This window comes from Lissotriton helveticus, chromosome 2_2 (genome assembly GCF_964261635.1).
Source record: "Lissotriton helveticus chromosome 2_2, aLisHel1.1, whole genome shotgun sequence".
In the NCBI taxonomy this organism is placed as follows: domain Eukaryota; kingdom Metazoa; phylum Chordata; class Amphibia; order Caudata; family Salamandridae; genus Lissotriton; species Lissotriton helveticus.
Genome location: NC_136060.1, coordinates 274745663 through 274761239, shown reverse-complemented (window position 1 = coordinate 274761239; position 15577 = coordinate 274745663). Strand labels below are relative to the sequence as shown.

At 48.7% G+C, this 15577-nt stretch overlaps 1 protein-coding gene and 1 pseudogene across 2 annotated transcripts in view; one reads left to right on the top strand and one right to left on the bottom strand.

Annotated features, from left to right (window-relative positions):
* Positions 1-15577, bottom strand: part of ADGRA3 (adhesion G protein-coupled receptor A3) — a 499756-nt gene that overhangs the window by 286192 nt on the left and 197987 nt on the right. The gene's annotated exons all lie outside the window — the stretch shown is intronic.
* On the top strand, positions 13444-14448 carry LOC144821795 (dynein axonemal assembly factor 10 pseudogene; annotated as a pseudogene).

The following is a 15577-nucleotide window of genomic DNA, read 5'->3' as shown; positions in this document are numbered from 1 at the left end:
GACGGCTGATCCGGCAAGCAAAGGAACACCGACAAATCCGATAAATAGCCCTTCACAGTAGCCACAGCAATGCCCTCTTGTCTAGAGAGAGGGCAAACTGAAGGATGTCGGATAAACGAGCCCTCAAAGGGTCAATAGACTACTCTCCACACCATTTGACAAATTTGGACCACCTGTAGGAAGAGATACAGGGCTCGAAAAATCAAAAAAATTGTACTAGTCCTGCAGGACTAGTACCTTGAAAAATCTCCTCGACCTAACTAACCTACTTGACCTCCGTCTCTGAAAGCGGAGCAAATGTGACAAGATAACAAGATTTAAAGGCATCTTTATTGCTCATTTACTTTATGAGCAATAAAATGACTTTAAATCTGGTCACATTTGCTCTGTTTTCAGACAGAGGACAACAGTTATTTTGTCTTCCGACTCACCAGAAAGGACCTAAAAACAGCTCGACCTTGTTAAATTTAGCTCGCATTTTAGAGCGGTTGAGTGGATTTTTCAAGCCCTGAGATAGACTTGGTGGGGTGTCGCCTGGCCGATAAAATAATGTCCACCACGTCAGGCGGGAGAGAGAATGAGTTCAGGTTGCCCCGTTCAATCTCCAGGCATGAAGGTGCAAGCTCTGGAGGTGGGGGTGTAGAACCTGCACAGAAAAATAAGGAGTCCCCGTAGAAGGAAACTAATATCCTCAAACTAACAGTAACTATAGGAATAAAAATGGAGATGCTAGTGCCACAATATTCAATATCCCACTGTGAAAACAACATACTACATGAAAAAAGCAAGAAAAAGAAAAATGATCACAATCGTATTAAAATATATTCTTCATTTTATTCAATACAATATACATAAATTTTCATGTTTCCCAATTGATCACACACAAATAAAAATAAAAAGTCACGTGATAAAACACATTTCTTGTGAAGTTACAACATTCGAGAAGTGGTTGTCGATGCAGCGTTTCCGTTTTAGGAATAAAACACCTTCCTCAGGACAAATTCTCAAATAAACAATTTTCAAGACGATCTTGATTTTGGTTTCGAATATTTGGTTAGTCAGAAAACAACTGAAAATATATGGGTTCTGCTTCTCACATCTGGTTGTTTATCCTCAGATCGTGACTGTGTATCTCTTTCTCGTACAGTGGAGCCACCGATATTATATGAGAGAGTCAAAGTTGAATCATATTAAAAACTGACAATGATGTCTATAACCGCAGCCTCAATTTGGACTCTGTTTATATGAACGGCATATAGTACATGGGTTGTCCTCTCGTTTTCTGATTAATTAAATCTATTCAATCATAGATAAAGAATCTGGCCTCCCTGCTCCATCTGTCGTTAGCCGTGTCTTGGGATCGTTTTTCATCTAAGATTAGGCTTTTCGATAAACTTGCCCAATCTGAACAACTGGGTTGTCACCTGCAGATGATGAAGCATCTTCTCTGGCGACTCCGCCTTGAGCAGCCAGACGTCCATATAGGGGAAAACTGGAATCCCCAAACTCATGAGATGGGCTGCCACCACCGCCATCACCTTGGTGAAGACTCGAGGTGCAGTAGTAAGTCCAAACGGGAGAAACCGCAAACTGATAATGTTGCGACCCTATCGTAAAACGGAGATACTTCCTGTGCGACTTCAGGATTGGGATATGAAAATACGTGTCCTGCAAGTCGATCGACACCATCCAGGCCTCCTGTTGCAGCGCTTGAAGAACCTGCGCTTGGGTGAGCATGTTGAACTTTTCCTGCTTCAGAAAAAGATTAAAAATCCTGAGATCCAGGATTGGACGTAACCTGCCATCCTTCTTGGGAATCAGGAAATACCGGGAGTAGCATCACGGACCCCTTTCCCGCTCTGGAACCACCTCTATTGCACCTTTCTTTAGTAATGTAAGGACTTCGTCCTTCAGGAGAAGAATGTGGTCCTCTGAACATGCCCCTTAGCAATGAGGGTAATTTGGAGGGAATACCCGAAAGGGAAGAGCATACCCATTTTCCACAAGATTTAGAACCCAAAGGTCCGTAGTGACGGATTCCCAATCTTGCAGAAAATGGGTAAGCCGATCCCCCCACAGGCCACAGGACCCACATGATCCAGAATGGTGGATCTAGGGCTGCTTTGCTGCGGTAAGAGGGGGGGGGGGGGGAGGTAGAAGAGGAGGAGGAGGGCTGACTACCTCATGGACGTCCTCTGTTCTTGCCTCTATATGATTTATAGAGTATTTTGCTGCTGTTGCTGCTGCTGAGGCTGCCTCTAGGTCCAAAAGGACGACCTCCCAAAACCTCTGTATCTTCTGTAACTTGAACCTCCTAGGCTGCACCTGCAAGCCCAACGACTTAGCGGTGGCCTTGCTGTCTTTGAACCTTTGCAAGGCTGCATCTGCTTTTTTACCAAACAGTCCAGAACCATCAAAAGGGAGGTCAAGAAGAGTCGCCTGGAGAACTCCGATGACCTGAGCCAAGCACTTCTCCTCGTTTCAACTGAAGAACTCATAATTCTAGCTACAGAGTCCGCAGTGTCCAGACCACTCTGTATAACTTGGCGTGCAGCTGCCTGAGTGTCCACCAAGACTTCGTTAACATTTTTTCTATCTTCTTCAGATAATTTAGGAGCAAACTGTTTTGCAGAATCCATAAGAGCATGTATGTAACGGCCCAAAAGACAGGTGGCATTTGTAGACTTCAAGGCCATACTTGCAGATCTTTTTAGCCGATTGATCAAGTCTCATAGAATCTCTGTCTCCAGAGACTTGAGGAAAAGCTCCAGATGATTCCCTAGAACAAGCAGCTTGAACCACCAGGCTCTCAGGACAAGAATGAGATGTAAGAAAATCCAGGTCTCCTGGAGCCGCCCTGTACCTTCTAGTGACAGACTTTGAAACTGCTGGGCCGAAAAGGGCTTACGCCAGACTTCCAGGACTGGTTCAGTGATAGCGTCATTAAAAGGCAATAATGGCTCTATCACAAGGAAGGAGAATGTAGAACCTCAGTTAAAATATTGGACTTATCCTCAGCTGTTGGAAGCGGAAGATCTAAAAGTTCTGCTGCCTTCTTAATAACTGTGTGGTAAGGAGCCACATCCTTAGAAGGAATATCTGTAGAGGGAGAAAGTTCCCACTCCGGGATGTATCCAGTCCACTTGCCTCCTTCAATCCCTCAAATAAGTCTTCTGACTCTTCAAGCTCACCTTCCTCTATCTTTACTTCTGCCTGATAGCACTGTTCTTGCAAAACTCTGAGCCTCTCGCCTCAACCTTATCCTCGGCACCGGAGGCGCTAGACACGACTCTGGCGGCTCCGGTGCCGGTGTTGAACATGGATCGAGCTGACGGCGCCGAAGATGAAGGATATAGCCATGTCTGAACTGGGGTGGCAGAGTGGGCTAAAGAACGGTGATGGATCAAACCCAGATCTTTTGACTGGGTGTGAGTGTTTGATTGGTTCAGATGCTCCGTCCATCACCACCCCCTTTTGTAACGCGAAGATGAAGGATACGGCATCAATGTCCTCGGCGCCGGAAAATGCCAGGACGGGGCGGCTGGAAGAAACGGCATAAAGGAAGCCTGAGCTTAAGCCTGAGTAACTCCCAAATTAAAGGCCATCAGACCCATGGGACCCGAAGGTGCTCCAGTGGGGTACATAGCTCTCGTAAAGACTCCATGCATTACATTCAAGTAATGGGATGGATTTGTTCCCGGGCCAGGAAAAGGTGGGTAGGGCCCCGGGAGATTCTCAGGCTGAGGCATTACCGGAGTCGGCCCAGCCGATGGTGGAGCCAATTGGAGCCACTGTTTCATCTGGAACCTGAGCTTCAGCCACCAGAACAGGAGACTGAGCCGGCTTTGGAGAATACACTGGAGAAGCTTCAGGCGAAGCCGAACGAACAGGAGTACCTTTTTTTTTGTTTTTGTTTTTGGGTTATAAACTTTTATTAACATTCAAGCATTCATATACAGCAGTGTGCCTACAACCGTATAAGGCCGGCAGCGATACACATATAGTTTCGTATTTGAAGGTACATGAGTCACGAACATAGAGAGTGTAATCAGGATCAACCATCAAAGATGTAACACAGTAGCAATACATTTATATCATATCTTAGCTGTAGGGGAGCAGCATAGGAGGGTTCGTCGATGATAAGACAGTTCATGGCATAGTGCAATTTACAGATCATAGCAGCATAATAGAAATCAGGGGAATAAAGCTAGCATACACCACATGACCCAGGAGGAGCCCCTACCAGGGGAGAGGTGACAAGCAGATGATACGTTAGGGTGGCTAAGGTGTACGGTCTGGTATCATGGCACTGGATAGATCTTAATAGGCAGTGATCTAGGCATGCAGCACATCTTCAGAGGTGTACGGTCATTTAGTCGATACGCAGTTTCCAGAACTCAATCCTCACATCTGACAAGCCAATAACAGTACGAATACCCATCATTCCATTCCTTCCATCACAGTTCAAGAAATGGTATACAAGATCAAGCCAGCTAAGTTGTCTGTGGTGTTTCGCCAGTGTCAGTGTCTCCCTCCCCTTGCGATGCTTTGGCGAGAAGGTAATTTTGTAGAGGACCCCATATGTCCGCCGGTCTCGAGTTTAGAGGCAACAGTTCCGAAAATACTCCATACTGTTCCTGACAGTATAACATGTCATGCAACCAATCTTTAAATTTAGGAGCTCGGCCTCGACCCCACCTACATGCCAGGTGTCTCCTTGCCAATAACAGTGCCACATCAGTATACTTCCTAACCGTCCGCGCTATCTGCGCAGTATAGCCTAGTAGGAACAATATCGGATCTAAGGTCAGCACAGCACCTATCATGTGGGAGATACCCTCGCAGACCCGCGACCAGTATTCTTGTACTTGCGAGCAGGTCCATGCTAAATGGAAGAAGTCTGCCCCTTCCTGTCCACATCGCTCACACCTGTCCGAATCGGCTAGTCCGAACCGAAACTTTCTAGCAGGAGTGTAGTACAACCTATGGAGGAACTTGTAATGTATGATTTTAAGGCGACAGCTAGACATTACCGCTCCCGACAAGTCACAACAGTACTCCCATTGTGCCTCTGTGATATCACTACCAAAATCTGATGTCCAATGTGCCCTAGCCGTACTCTCCACTACTGGTAGTTCCTCCCGTATGCACTTATATAATTTGGATACTAGATGTGCTCCATCAGAGCTGTTCAACACAATTGTAAGCGGGGCTACACTAGGGGGTTCATGAGGATAATCAGGTAATAAGGCTCTCAGGCCTTCTCTGAGCCGTAGGTAATAGAATAATTCTAGAGGGTTATGTGCGCAGTCTCCAAAGAAATCATCTCGAGATCGGAACTTCCCATCGCGGAATAGGTCCCCCCACACCCATATTCTTAACCGTCTACACATTCGTTGGAATCCTACCTCTTGAAGGAGCGCCATCTGTGGATGATAGGATAATGGCATACGAGCCGTATACAATAACGGGGTTTGTAGTCGTCTCCCTATTTTATGCCACGCCTCTATCGTACAGGACACTGTGTTAGAGTGCATCTCCAGTGCGGTTGTGGGGGCGTGCACCACTCCAACTAGTGGCAGCGGGTGAGCTATCCAGTCCTCCGCTGCCACCTGCGGCATGAAAGCAGTAGGCCGTATCCAATTATATAGGGAGTGCGCCTGAGCACTCAGATAGTATACCTCGAAGTCGGGGACATCGAAGCCTCCCACCCGGTAGGGCTGTGTCATTACCGCCCAGCGGAGTCTAGCCTGCCTTCCCCCCCACACCAGTCAAATAAGTTCAGATCGTAAGGTTTTAAAGAAGAATGCGCCTGGGTGATAGGGAATATTGAGGAACAGATATAGGAAGCGCGGTAAGACCACCATTTTTATGAGGGAAATTCTCGCCGCCATCGACAGGGGTAATGTGATCCAACGAGTCACTGAGTCCGTTAACTTGGTGATAGCCACTCCATAGTTCATCCGCAACGTATCTCCCTTGTCTCTTGATATTTGTATCCCCAGGTGGCGCAGTTCCGAGGTACACCACTCGAGCGGGTACTCTAGAGGGAATTCGGAGACGGCCGGCGTCAGAGGGAAGAGTTGGGATTTGCCCCAATTAATAGAGATACCGGAAAGGCCTCCGAAAGCAACGAATTCCCGCAGTAGCGCATTTAGATTAGAGTGGGGATCCTTAACGTAAAGAGTGACATCGTCGGCGTACAACGAGATTGAGAGTTGGCGTTGAAAGCAATTGAAGGCACTGGGTTTGTGAAGTTGTCGAATTCGACAGGCCAGCGGCTCTATCGCCACAGCGAAAAGTAATGGGGAGAGGGGGCACCCCTGTCGGGTTCCCCTCGTTATTGCGAAGGCGGCAGTCAGATGGCCATTCGCAAGCACTCTTGCCGTCGGAGACGTGTAGAGCAATCGTACCCAATCTACAAAGATAGGGGGGAACCCCATCCTCTGCAAAACCGCGAAGAGGAATCCCCACTCCACAGAATCAAATGCTTTTGATGCATCTAAGAAAACCGCGGCAAGGGGGATCTCAGGGTGAACCGTTTGAATCAGGGAGAAGACTGTGCGAAGGTTGTGTGAGGTTGATCTCGTGGGGACAAAACCGGATTGATCTGGCAAGATGATTGTGGTCATAAGTAAGGAAAGCCTGGTCGCGAGCACCTTCGCCAGAATTTTGGCGTCGCAGTTCAACAGCGACAGTGGGCGATACGAGTCACAGTGTGCGGCATTCTTCCCAGGTTTAAGTAATGATGTGATGATTACTTCTCGCATAGATCTCGGGAGCACCCCCACTTCCAATGCATCAGTAAATACCTCCCTTAGCACCGGTGCCATGATCTCCACGTAGCATTTATAAAACTCCGCGGGGAGACCATCATGACCCGGCGCTTTCCCGTTGCTCAAAGACATAATGGCATCCCGCACCTCGTCCAACTCAAGTGGTGCCCCTAGGAACTGCCTGTGGACATCGCTTATCCAGCAAAGTGCTACATCCCCCAGATAGCCATCCAGGTCAAATTCCCCAGCCGCCCGTGATGTATACAGTTGTTTATAGTGTGCCTGGAGTGTGTTGAGAATACCAGCATTATCTCTGTGTACCTCCCCATCTGCTGTGGTGAGCTCCAAGATAGTGTTCGAGCCCCGTGCCACCCTCACTGCCATGGAAAGCGCTCTTCCCGGTCTCCCTCCCTCATTATAAGCACGGGCTCGCCAGTATTTCCCCTTGAATCGTACCTCTCTCTGCGCCTCCGCCTCATACTCCGACAACTTAGCTCTAAATGCGCTCTGTGCCTCTCCATCAATCCCCCGTGACATGCAGTTCTCTAAAGCCCTCAGTTCCTCCTCCAACCTGCATAGTGTTCGCTGTATGTCCCTTAGTACCCCAGAGCTCTTAGCAATACACCATCCCCGCACCGTAACCTTAAATGCCTCCCATACTGTTTCTACGCTATCCACCGTATCTTTGTTTCGGGGAAAGAATTCTTCTATGTCGGTCCTAAGTTCTTCACAGAAGACAGTATCTACCAGGATGCTGGGATGTAATCGCCAAGGCGGGCGTGGTTTGTGAAAACCGGGCATATCTAAAGACATGAGGAACGGGGCAGTGGTCGGAATGTGATCTAGGTAAATGTTGAGAAAGTAGAACATTCGGTGCCAGATTCAGGGACACGAAGATGTAATCAATTCTAGCCCATGTGCCCGTGTAGGAGGTAAAGTGTGTGCCTTCCAGTAAATCAGGATGTAAATGTCTCCAACTATCAATCAACCCTCCCTCTTCAACTATCCCCCGGAGGGAATCTCTCGCCTTGATATGATATGTTGAGCATCCATCTGCTCTGTCCAAGCTCGGGTGTAGGGCTACATTAAAGTCTCCGCCCCAGATCAGATACCTGGAGCCCACATCCATTATACCTCCCCAGAGCCGGGTGAAAAAATGGGGGTCATCAACATTGGGAGCGTAACAATTGGCAATGGTAATCGTCTCCCCACCCAATCTCCCCCAGATAATAACATATCTTCCCTCTTTATCAGCTTGTTGCCCCTGTAGTGTGAATGGGAGAGCTCGGTGTATAAGAATGGCAGTGCCCCTAGCGTATGAGGAGTAGTTTGAAAAAACCCTCGCGCCTGCCCATCTCGTGCCGAATGCAGAATCTGTTGATGGGGGAATATGAGTCTCCTGTAGCATAACCACCTGCACATTATGTCTATCCCAATACGCCAACAATTGTCTACGCTTACGTGCATCTTTCAGCCCACACACATTCCAGGATATGAAATTACATCGGTTAACAGTCCCCGCACCTGTATCGGTATGTTCGGCCTCGCTTTAAAAGAGTGTGTTGCATCCTCCACATCTTCAATGTATCACTAGCAATAATCCTTCTCACGTTCCTCAAGTATATGACTGTGGCAGTTTTCTTGTGTATCTCACCCTCATACAGTTCACGTACCAACCAAGCATTCCCCCAGTCCCCCCCCCACCTCCCACAGAGGCATCCCCAACTTGCCAGTGCCACCTCCCTCCCTTCCCCACCCCAAATCCCTCAACAACCAGGGATGATAACACTCCCTACAACAACAACAATAACAGCATGGGTAATACCCGTTAGGGACCATTCCAGGGGGCGGCACAACAACCCCTCTTCTCCTTCAGCTGTCACTGGCAGTCCACACCTAGCTAGAGGGAGAGAGGGGGGTACCTGGCGACGCAGCTCAGATTCAGCGTTTCTCAGGTCTTAGCCCTCGCCCATCTTGTAGTTAAGGAGAAATGGAGGGCCGCAACCACAGCCACTATCACCCTATGAGCCCCACATCAGTACTCACGTACAGGAACCATAACGATATCTAGTGGTGTAAGATCAGTGAGGTCATTGTTCGTCGTCTTCCAGCTGTTCGTTTCTGCGATCAAGTTTATCCGCCTCCTCTCTGTGCTGGTGCGCTGAACGTTTTACTTGCTTAATGAATTCCTCAACTTGTTGTGGCTTCGTGAAAAACTTCTGGCGCGCTTGATAAGTGATTCGCAATCTAGCCGGATAAAGTAATGCGTAGTCAATTTGCAGGGTTCGAAGCTTTGCTTTAACATCCAAAAACTTGCGCCGCTCTTCCTGTACCATGGGCGTGAAGTCAGGATATATTGTGAATTCATTACCATCACAGACGAGCTTGTTGGAGGAACGGGCCGCCCGTAACGCTGTGTCTCTATCCCTGTAGTTTAACAGACGGGCTATGATAGGCCTCGGCTTCATGCCCGGTTTGGGTACCGGTCACAGGGACCTGTGCGCCCTTTCCACTATAAATTGGGGGGAGAACGCTTCCGATCCCACTGCATTCTTCAGTAGTCGTTCCACATATTCCTCCATTTTACCCACGTTGGTGGACTCCGGAATTCCTACTATGCGTATGTTATTACGCCGGCTTCTCGCTTCCAAATCCTCATTCTTAGCCGCTATGGTGCGCAATAAGTTATCCATTCGTGTAAGACGTGTTGTATGCTGTCCGGAAGTGTCCTCGACATCCGAAACCCGCTGTTCCACTTCCTTCAACCTCCCCTCGTGGACCTCCAATTTGTGGACTACAGCATCCATACGGGACGACATTCTGTCCACCTTGTCCGCAATAGTCGCGAATCCCTGGCGCATCTCACGAAGGAGTTCCTGGGCATCCGTGGAGGTAGTCGCCTGGCTATCAGAGGGATTGTTAGCTTCTATCTGCTTCTGAGATTCCGGGCTGGTGCGATTCGTCTTCTTTGCGGCATCAAACATGAGCTTTGGTTGCCGCGTGTCAGGCCGACCCATCTTAGCAGCCCTGTAGTGGCAGGCGAACCAGTTCGCGAAATGGAGGACGGCAAGGGTCGTGTCGTTTGTGCAATCCCACTGTCCAGCAAGTTCCACCGGGGAGTCCTCACCGTCTAGTCGTGCGCCGGCATGAAGCAGCACCTGCGCAAGTGGGGGGGGGGGGGGGGGGGGTGCGGGCAGCAGGTACATGCGGGCGTTTGTCGCCGTCACTGGGCACAGCACGCCCCTCGGTGTTAGACCTGATAGTCTTCCGGGAGTACAACGGTGCGGCCGTCCCACTGTACAACACCTATGAGCACTCCAACAAAGTTGCAGCTATCGTAGGATAAATGCTCGCCGTGCAGGAGCGTAATCCAGACGGGGGTAGGAAGCAGATCCCCCAGACGGATGGTATGTATGTAGGCGTGGGGTCTCCAGGACTTATGGAGCAGGCACCGCAGTTTTGTGATGCGTCTGAGCACCCCCCAGTCACATACGCCTCAAAGAATGATGCAGTCCAGTAACCCCCAAGTGATTAGTGTTGTTTGCGTATGTCCCACGTAATGTAGGTTGGGAGGGTTATGCTATCATCATTGCCTGCAGTCCCCGGCCTCCAGTCAGCAGCACTCGCCCTCCAGTGCACGCAATCAGATGTAGGATGAGGTTCAATGGAAGGAATGACGGACTTCCCAGCCGGTGGTAGTGCCTCCGGTATTCTCCACTATTGCGCAGTGGAAGTGCCCAGCGGGGTGGCCTAGGCACCGATGGCAAGGAAAGCGGGGTGTCCGGAGGGTCCAATGGCAGCGGGGCCCCCTCCCCGAAATGGCCGCCACTCTCGATGGGAGATAGCAGGGCAGCAGTCGCACTCCGCAGAGTCAGGCTGAGGCAGGCTAGCAGAGAGGCAAACAAAGCATTAAAAATACCTCGGTGGGTAGGAGGGTCAGGGTAGCGCCTTCTCCGCAGTCAGCGCTCCACCGTGAGGTGAGAACCGGGTCCGCTGTCCTTCGCCGCCGTCTTTCTGCAGCCCTCCGAGGATTTCGCGCCTTTCAGGGCCCAGTTGGCATCAGCAAATCCCCGACCTCGCGTCCGCAGGCAAGCCGGCCGGACGTGCTGGAACCTCCGGCAGCAGACGTCGCTGAGCACAATAATGCCTCCACCAGCCTCATACAGCAGCCGATCCGCTCCAAATTTACACCGGAGCCGCCGTGTGGCCCCCTGAGCAGATGAGGGTGATTTCAGCCCGATCTGTCGCCGATAAAAGGATCGATTATCGGATTATTGTCGCCAGGATGTGAGAGCCTTACAAAGAGGCTTCCATTCACAAGTGCGCCACCTAGCGCCCCTAACGAACAGGAGTACCTTGAATTGAGCATGACGGTGATGGAGAGACGAAGTCCTAACGATGTCGAGGTGCTGGCGAACCCGTCTTCGGAGCTGAATCCTTGTCTGATCGGTGTCGAGAGCTGTGTCTCTTCTTTTTCTTGTGCTTCTTTGATTTCGAAGCATGACCCGACATCGATGTCGACCTCGATCTTGACCTGGACCTGGACCTCGATCATGATCTTCTTCGACCTCTCTTCTCCTTTCTCATCTTAGCCATAAATAGTTTGGCCTCCATCTCCTTTAATGCTTTAGGGTTCATCTTGCGACAGCAAGAGCAACCCTTCACATCGTGATCCGATGAAAGGCACCAAACACAATCCTCGTGGGGGTCCGTAATGGACATATGTCCCCCACATTCTCGACAGGGCTTGAAACAAGACTTCCTTGAAGACATCTTCAAAAAGAAAAGCTAGCCGGAAACACAATGTAACTACAAACCACGGTGAGTCCCAGAAAACCGTTAGCGTCGACGGCGCAGAAAAAAGGGAACTGACGTCATCACGCCGACTAGGCTCTCTTGTGGCTCCAGTGATGTCAGCAGAGCCGCGAGCGGAGCCATGCTATTGTGACATCGTCCTCGACGGCGTGGAGAGCTACGCAAAATATCCGAATGCTGCTGGCGCAGGGGATATTCAGAAGGTGAGGAATCCACTGGCAGATGTATCCATCAGGAACAAGTTACATTAAAACGCATTTCAAGAGGGCTGCCCGTGCATCTTTGTGAAAACAAATGCATGGGTGCCTATATTTGATAAGGTTCACCAAAGGAAACAAGCACAGGCTAACCCTGCCTGTTACCACTGTCCAGGAGCTCCAGCTTGCCCTATCTTTTTAGTTGGGTACACCTTCATGCTTGATAGGAAATCTCAGACTCGCCCCTAACATTATGGAAAAGCTATGCCTCCAAATGCACATTCCTCTGGAAGAACAAATACAACAGTGCTACCAGGAATTTTTAACTCTCTTTAGCTTTATCTAAAAACAGAAGTTCTGTTGAACAAACAGGGCTTATCACCATTGCGAGAAGACTAATTTTGTGAGTGAACCTGAACCTAGTTTATCACAAAAAAGGAGAAGTCTTATCTCATGGTAGCAAGCAAGATGTCACTACTTAAATGTCTTAAATGTATCGCTTGTGGAGCTCCTTACTGACCAGTCTTTCTTACTTACTACAACGGATAATGCACGTTGAAGTAAAGGTTGCACTCCACTCCTGACTGAATCTACATACATCCAAGTGCTCAACGCCTGTGACCAACTAGTAGTGGACCCGCTCTCCCCAAGTAGGCCTGGCTACTCACCTCTGGCTACTCCATTTCCAGGCCTTACTCTGCTACCTTCATATAGTGTCTTCTGCTGCTTCTAATGGGACCATGAAGGGCAGTTACTACGAGGGCTACAATCAGTTTTTGCCCAGGTTATACACAATTTTAAATACCTCATTGAAAAGATGGGTTGGCAGTCACCATTGTCCTCGGCTAAAATGACTTGGGTGTGCAAGTTGCACAGCTATTGGGCACACCTCTTAGATCTGCTTGGAGGGCGAACAGAACACCGGAACTTTGACCCCAGTGACAATACATGAAGAGACATCAAATGGCCTTTGACAAAGTGACATCACGTCTTTGCTACTCAACTAAACAGCTATCATTTTATCAACCTCAGAAATATGTGGACCTACAGGGAATCGTACGTGTGACCACAGGATCAAAGACATTTCTGAGAAAAAGAATGGGCCTGGCACAGCAGTCAGAAAAATACACAGAAGTACATTTTTATCATGTAACTGCGCTAAGATAGCTGCACCTTTTCAGTCACAGTTCTGAAAAACACGGACGGTGGATAATTAGTAAAAGAATACACAAACTTGTTCAATGGCGGCAGTTAAAAATCTAGTGAGCACCTGAGCATTTTCATCCACTGGGCTCTGATCTGTATTTACAGATTTCTATAGCTCACCCATTTGATCGGTAGAGGTGAGGCACAGAATAACTAATTTTAAATTTTAATTCAATAGAAATCAGGCAGGCTCTCTGTGTGTATGCACATGTGCGCTGGGACGCTCACGGGCAGCAATGCGCTCTACAAATCTGTAAAATAAATAAATAAATGTGCAGTTTTTTGTGGTCGTTTACAGTGACCATAGACACTGAAGAGTACTCCAGTTCTTGCTGGTAGGGATAGTGCACCAAGTCGTTCCTCGGAGTCCATAGCTGAGGGCGGAGCGTTGCTCGTGTATTGTTGTCAAGAGCCAAGGCATAGGGGTTCCGACTGCCATAACTGCCACCATGTGCAGCCCACTGGAGAAGCCGCAGATCATCTGCCACATCCAGAAGTCACTTAACTACACTGCCTTTGATTGAAAGTGTCTGCCGCACAGAGCCGGTTTTGTTTGTTTGGGCAACTACCCACGGGGCACCGGCGTACTACAGATCTACGAAATCCAGCACGGAGAGGTGCAGCTGCTGAGCGAGCTAGAAAAAGCCCAAGCCCATCAAATGTGGAACATTTGGTGCTTCAGCGCTACAGCATCGGTATCTTGCCACAGGAGATTTTGATGAAAACCTCAATGTGTGGTATTTGGAAGCAGCAGAAATCCCAGTTTACGGTGAAGGAGCGCCAGATATTGTTACTGGGAGCAGAGATGGAACTGTGAAGGTATGGGATACTAGACAAAAAGGTATACCAGTCGCCAACATGGAACCTGGAGAAGGAGAAACTTAGAGAAACTGTTGGACAGTAGCATTCGGACATGCATGCAATCAACAAGAACGTCTGTGCAGGATATGAAAATGGTGATATTAAGCTGTTTGACCTAAGAACCAGGTCTCTTCGGTGGAAAACTAACATTAAGAATGGGGTTTGCAGTGTCCAGTTCGACAGGAAGGATATAATAATGAATAAATTGGTGGCCACTTCATTGGAAGGGAAGTTTCATGTTTTTGACATGAGAACCTAGCATCCCAAAAAAGGTTTTGCTTCCCTTGCAGAAAAGGCTCTCAAATCCACAGTTTCGCAAGTTCGCCACCTGCAACAGAACAGAGATATATTTTTGACAACAGGAGGAGCTGGGAGTCTGCATCATTGGAAGTATGAGTATTCTGCTCAGCGGACGCAGAAAGATTCTGAAGACGTGGAGGAGGGGGTCGCAGGATCCGTCGCTCTTCTGCAGAATGTAACCTTGTCCACACAGCCCATTGCTAGCATTGACTGGAGCCCCGACAAACAAGGTCTGTATGTCTAAACGTCGTTTGACCAGACCATGCATAGTGACTAAACGTAATAAAGTGTAAGGCAGATTGACGTTCAAAGAAAGCGCCACCAAAGACTGGAATGTATCCAAGGATTCTTATTTTTTTTTTAAGTAGCTGTATATGAAATGCTGGTTAATTTTACATATGTACATACCTCCGTTGAAAGTTGGACGTTAAAGAGACCTTGTTTGATTAAGAACTTGCTGCCTAGAGGAAGCACCATAAGCAGGAAACATGTTTTCCTTTTATCCTTTTCAAATGTATATTTCGGGCAAACTTTTACAGATGTTTGTAATTGTGCGGAAGCGGGCACCTTTTCTTACCGTTCAGAATTGCTGTCATGCCCTATGCAGCCAATGTGCCTTACAGGCAGAGGCACAACTAGGGCCAAATTTCGGGTGGGTGGGAGCCTACGAAAACATTTTGGGGGGGGACTTATTATTCCATCAACAGGCAGAGTGGAGAGGCAGGGGCTCTAAGATGCCGTGAAAAAAGAACAAAGGCGTCATTAAGAAGCAATTGGTCTTTAAAACACCTGTGAAGTACTCGGTGTGGCTGTGTGTTTCGGGAAGCTGTCTCATCCCGGGCTGCCACACAAGAGGGGTGGGAGAGTGGGCTGAAGCCCTTTGACCTTAATGGCCGTTGCGCGCCTGCCTGCAGACAGCAGACAATGCTTTTCTTTAAATTCCATGAGTATGGCACGTCGCAAATGTACTTGCGACATGGGACAGTGAGATTTTGAGGTGGAGCACCCGCCCCCCTCAAGATGATGGCGCGCCCCCCCAGGGGGGGCGCGCTCCACAGATTGAAGAACTCTGCCCTAAGGGCATGTATGTCTGCAACATGTGCACCCATGCACAATTGAGGGGTGCAACAAAGTGACACCCTGCCACCCTTCAATGTTTCCCCCAATTACCGAATCGGTATTTACCGATTCGGTAATTGACATTGATTCCTATGGGCCAGGAATCAATGACAATTACAGACTCGGTAAATACCGATTCATTAATTACCGAATCATACCGATTCGGTAATTAATTCGGTAAATATACCTACATCCCGATTGCCAGTTCTTTAATCGGTAATCTGGGATTACCTACATCGGGCCCTCTGTCTGCTTCTCCGCTTACACCCATCCCTTCTTCTAGAATCATGCAATGGTCTGTTG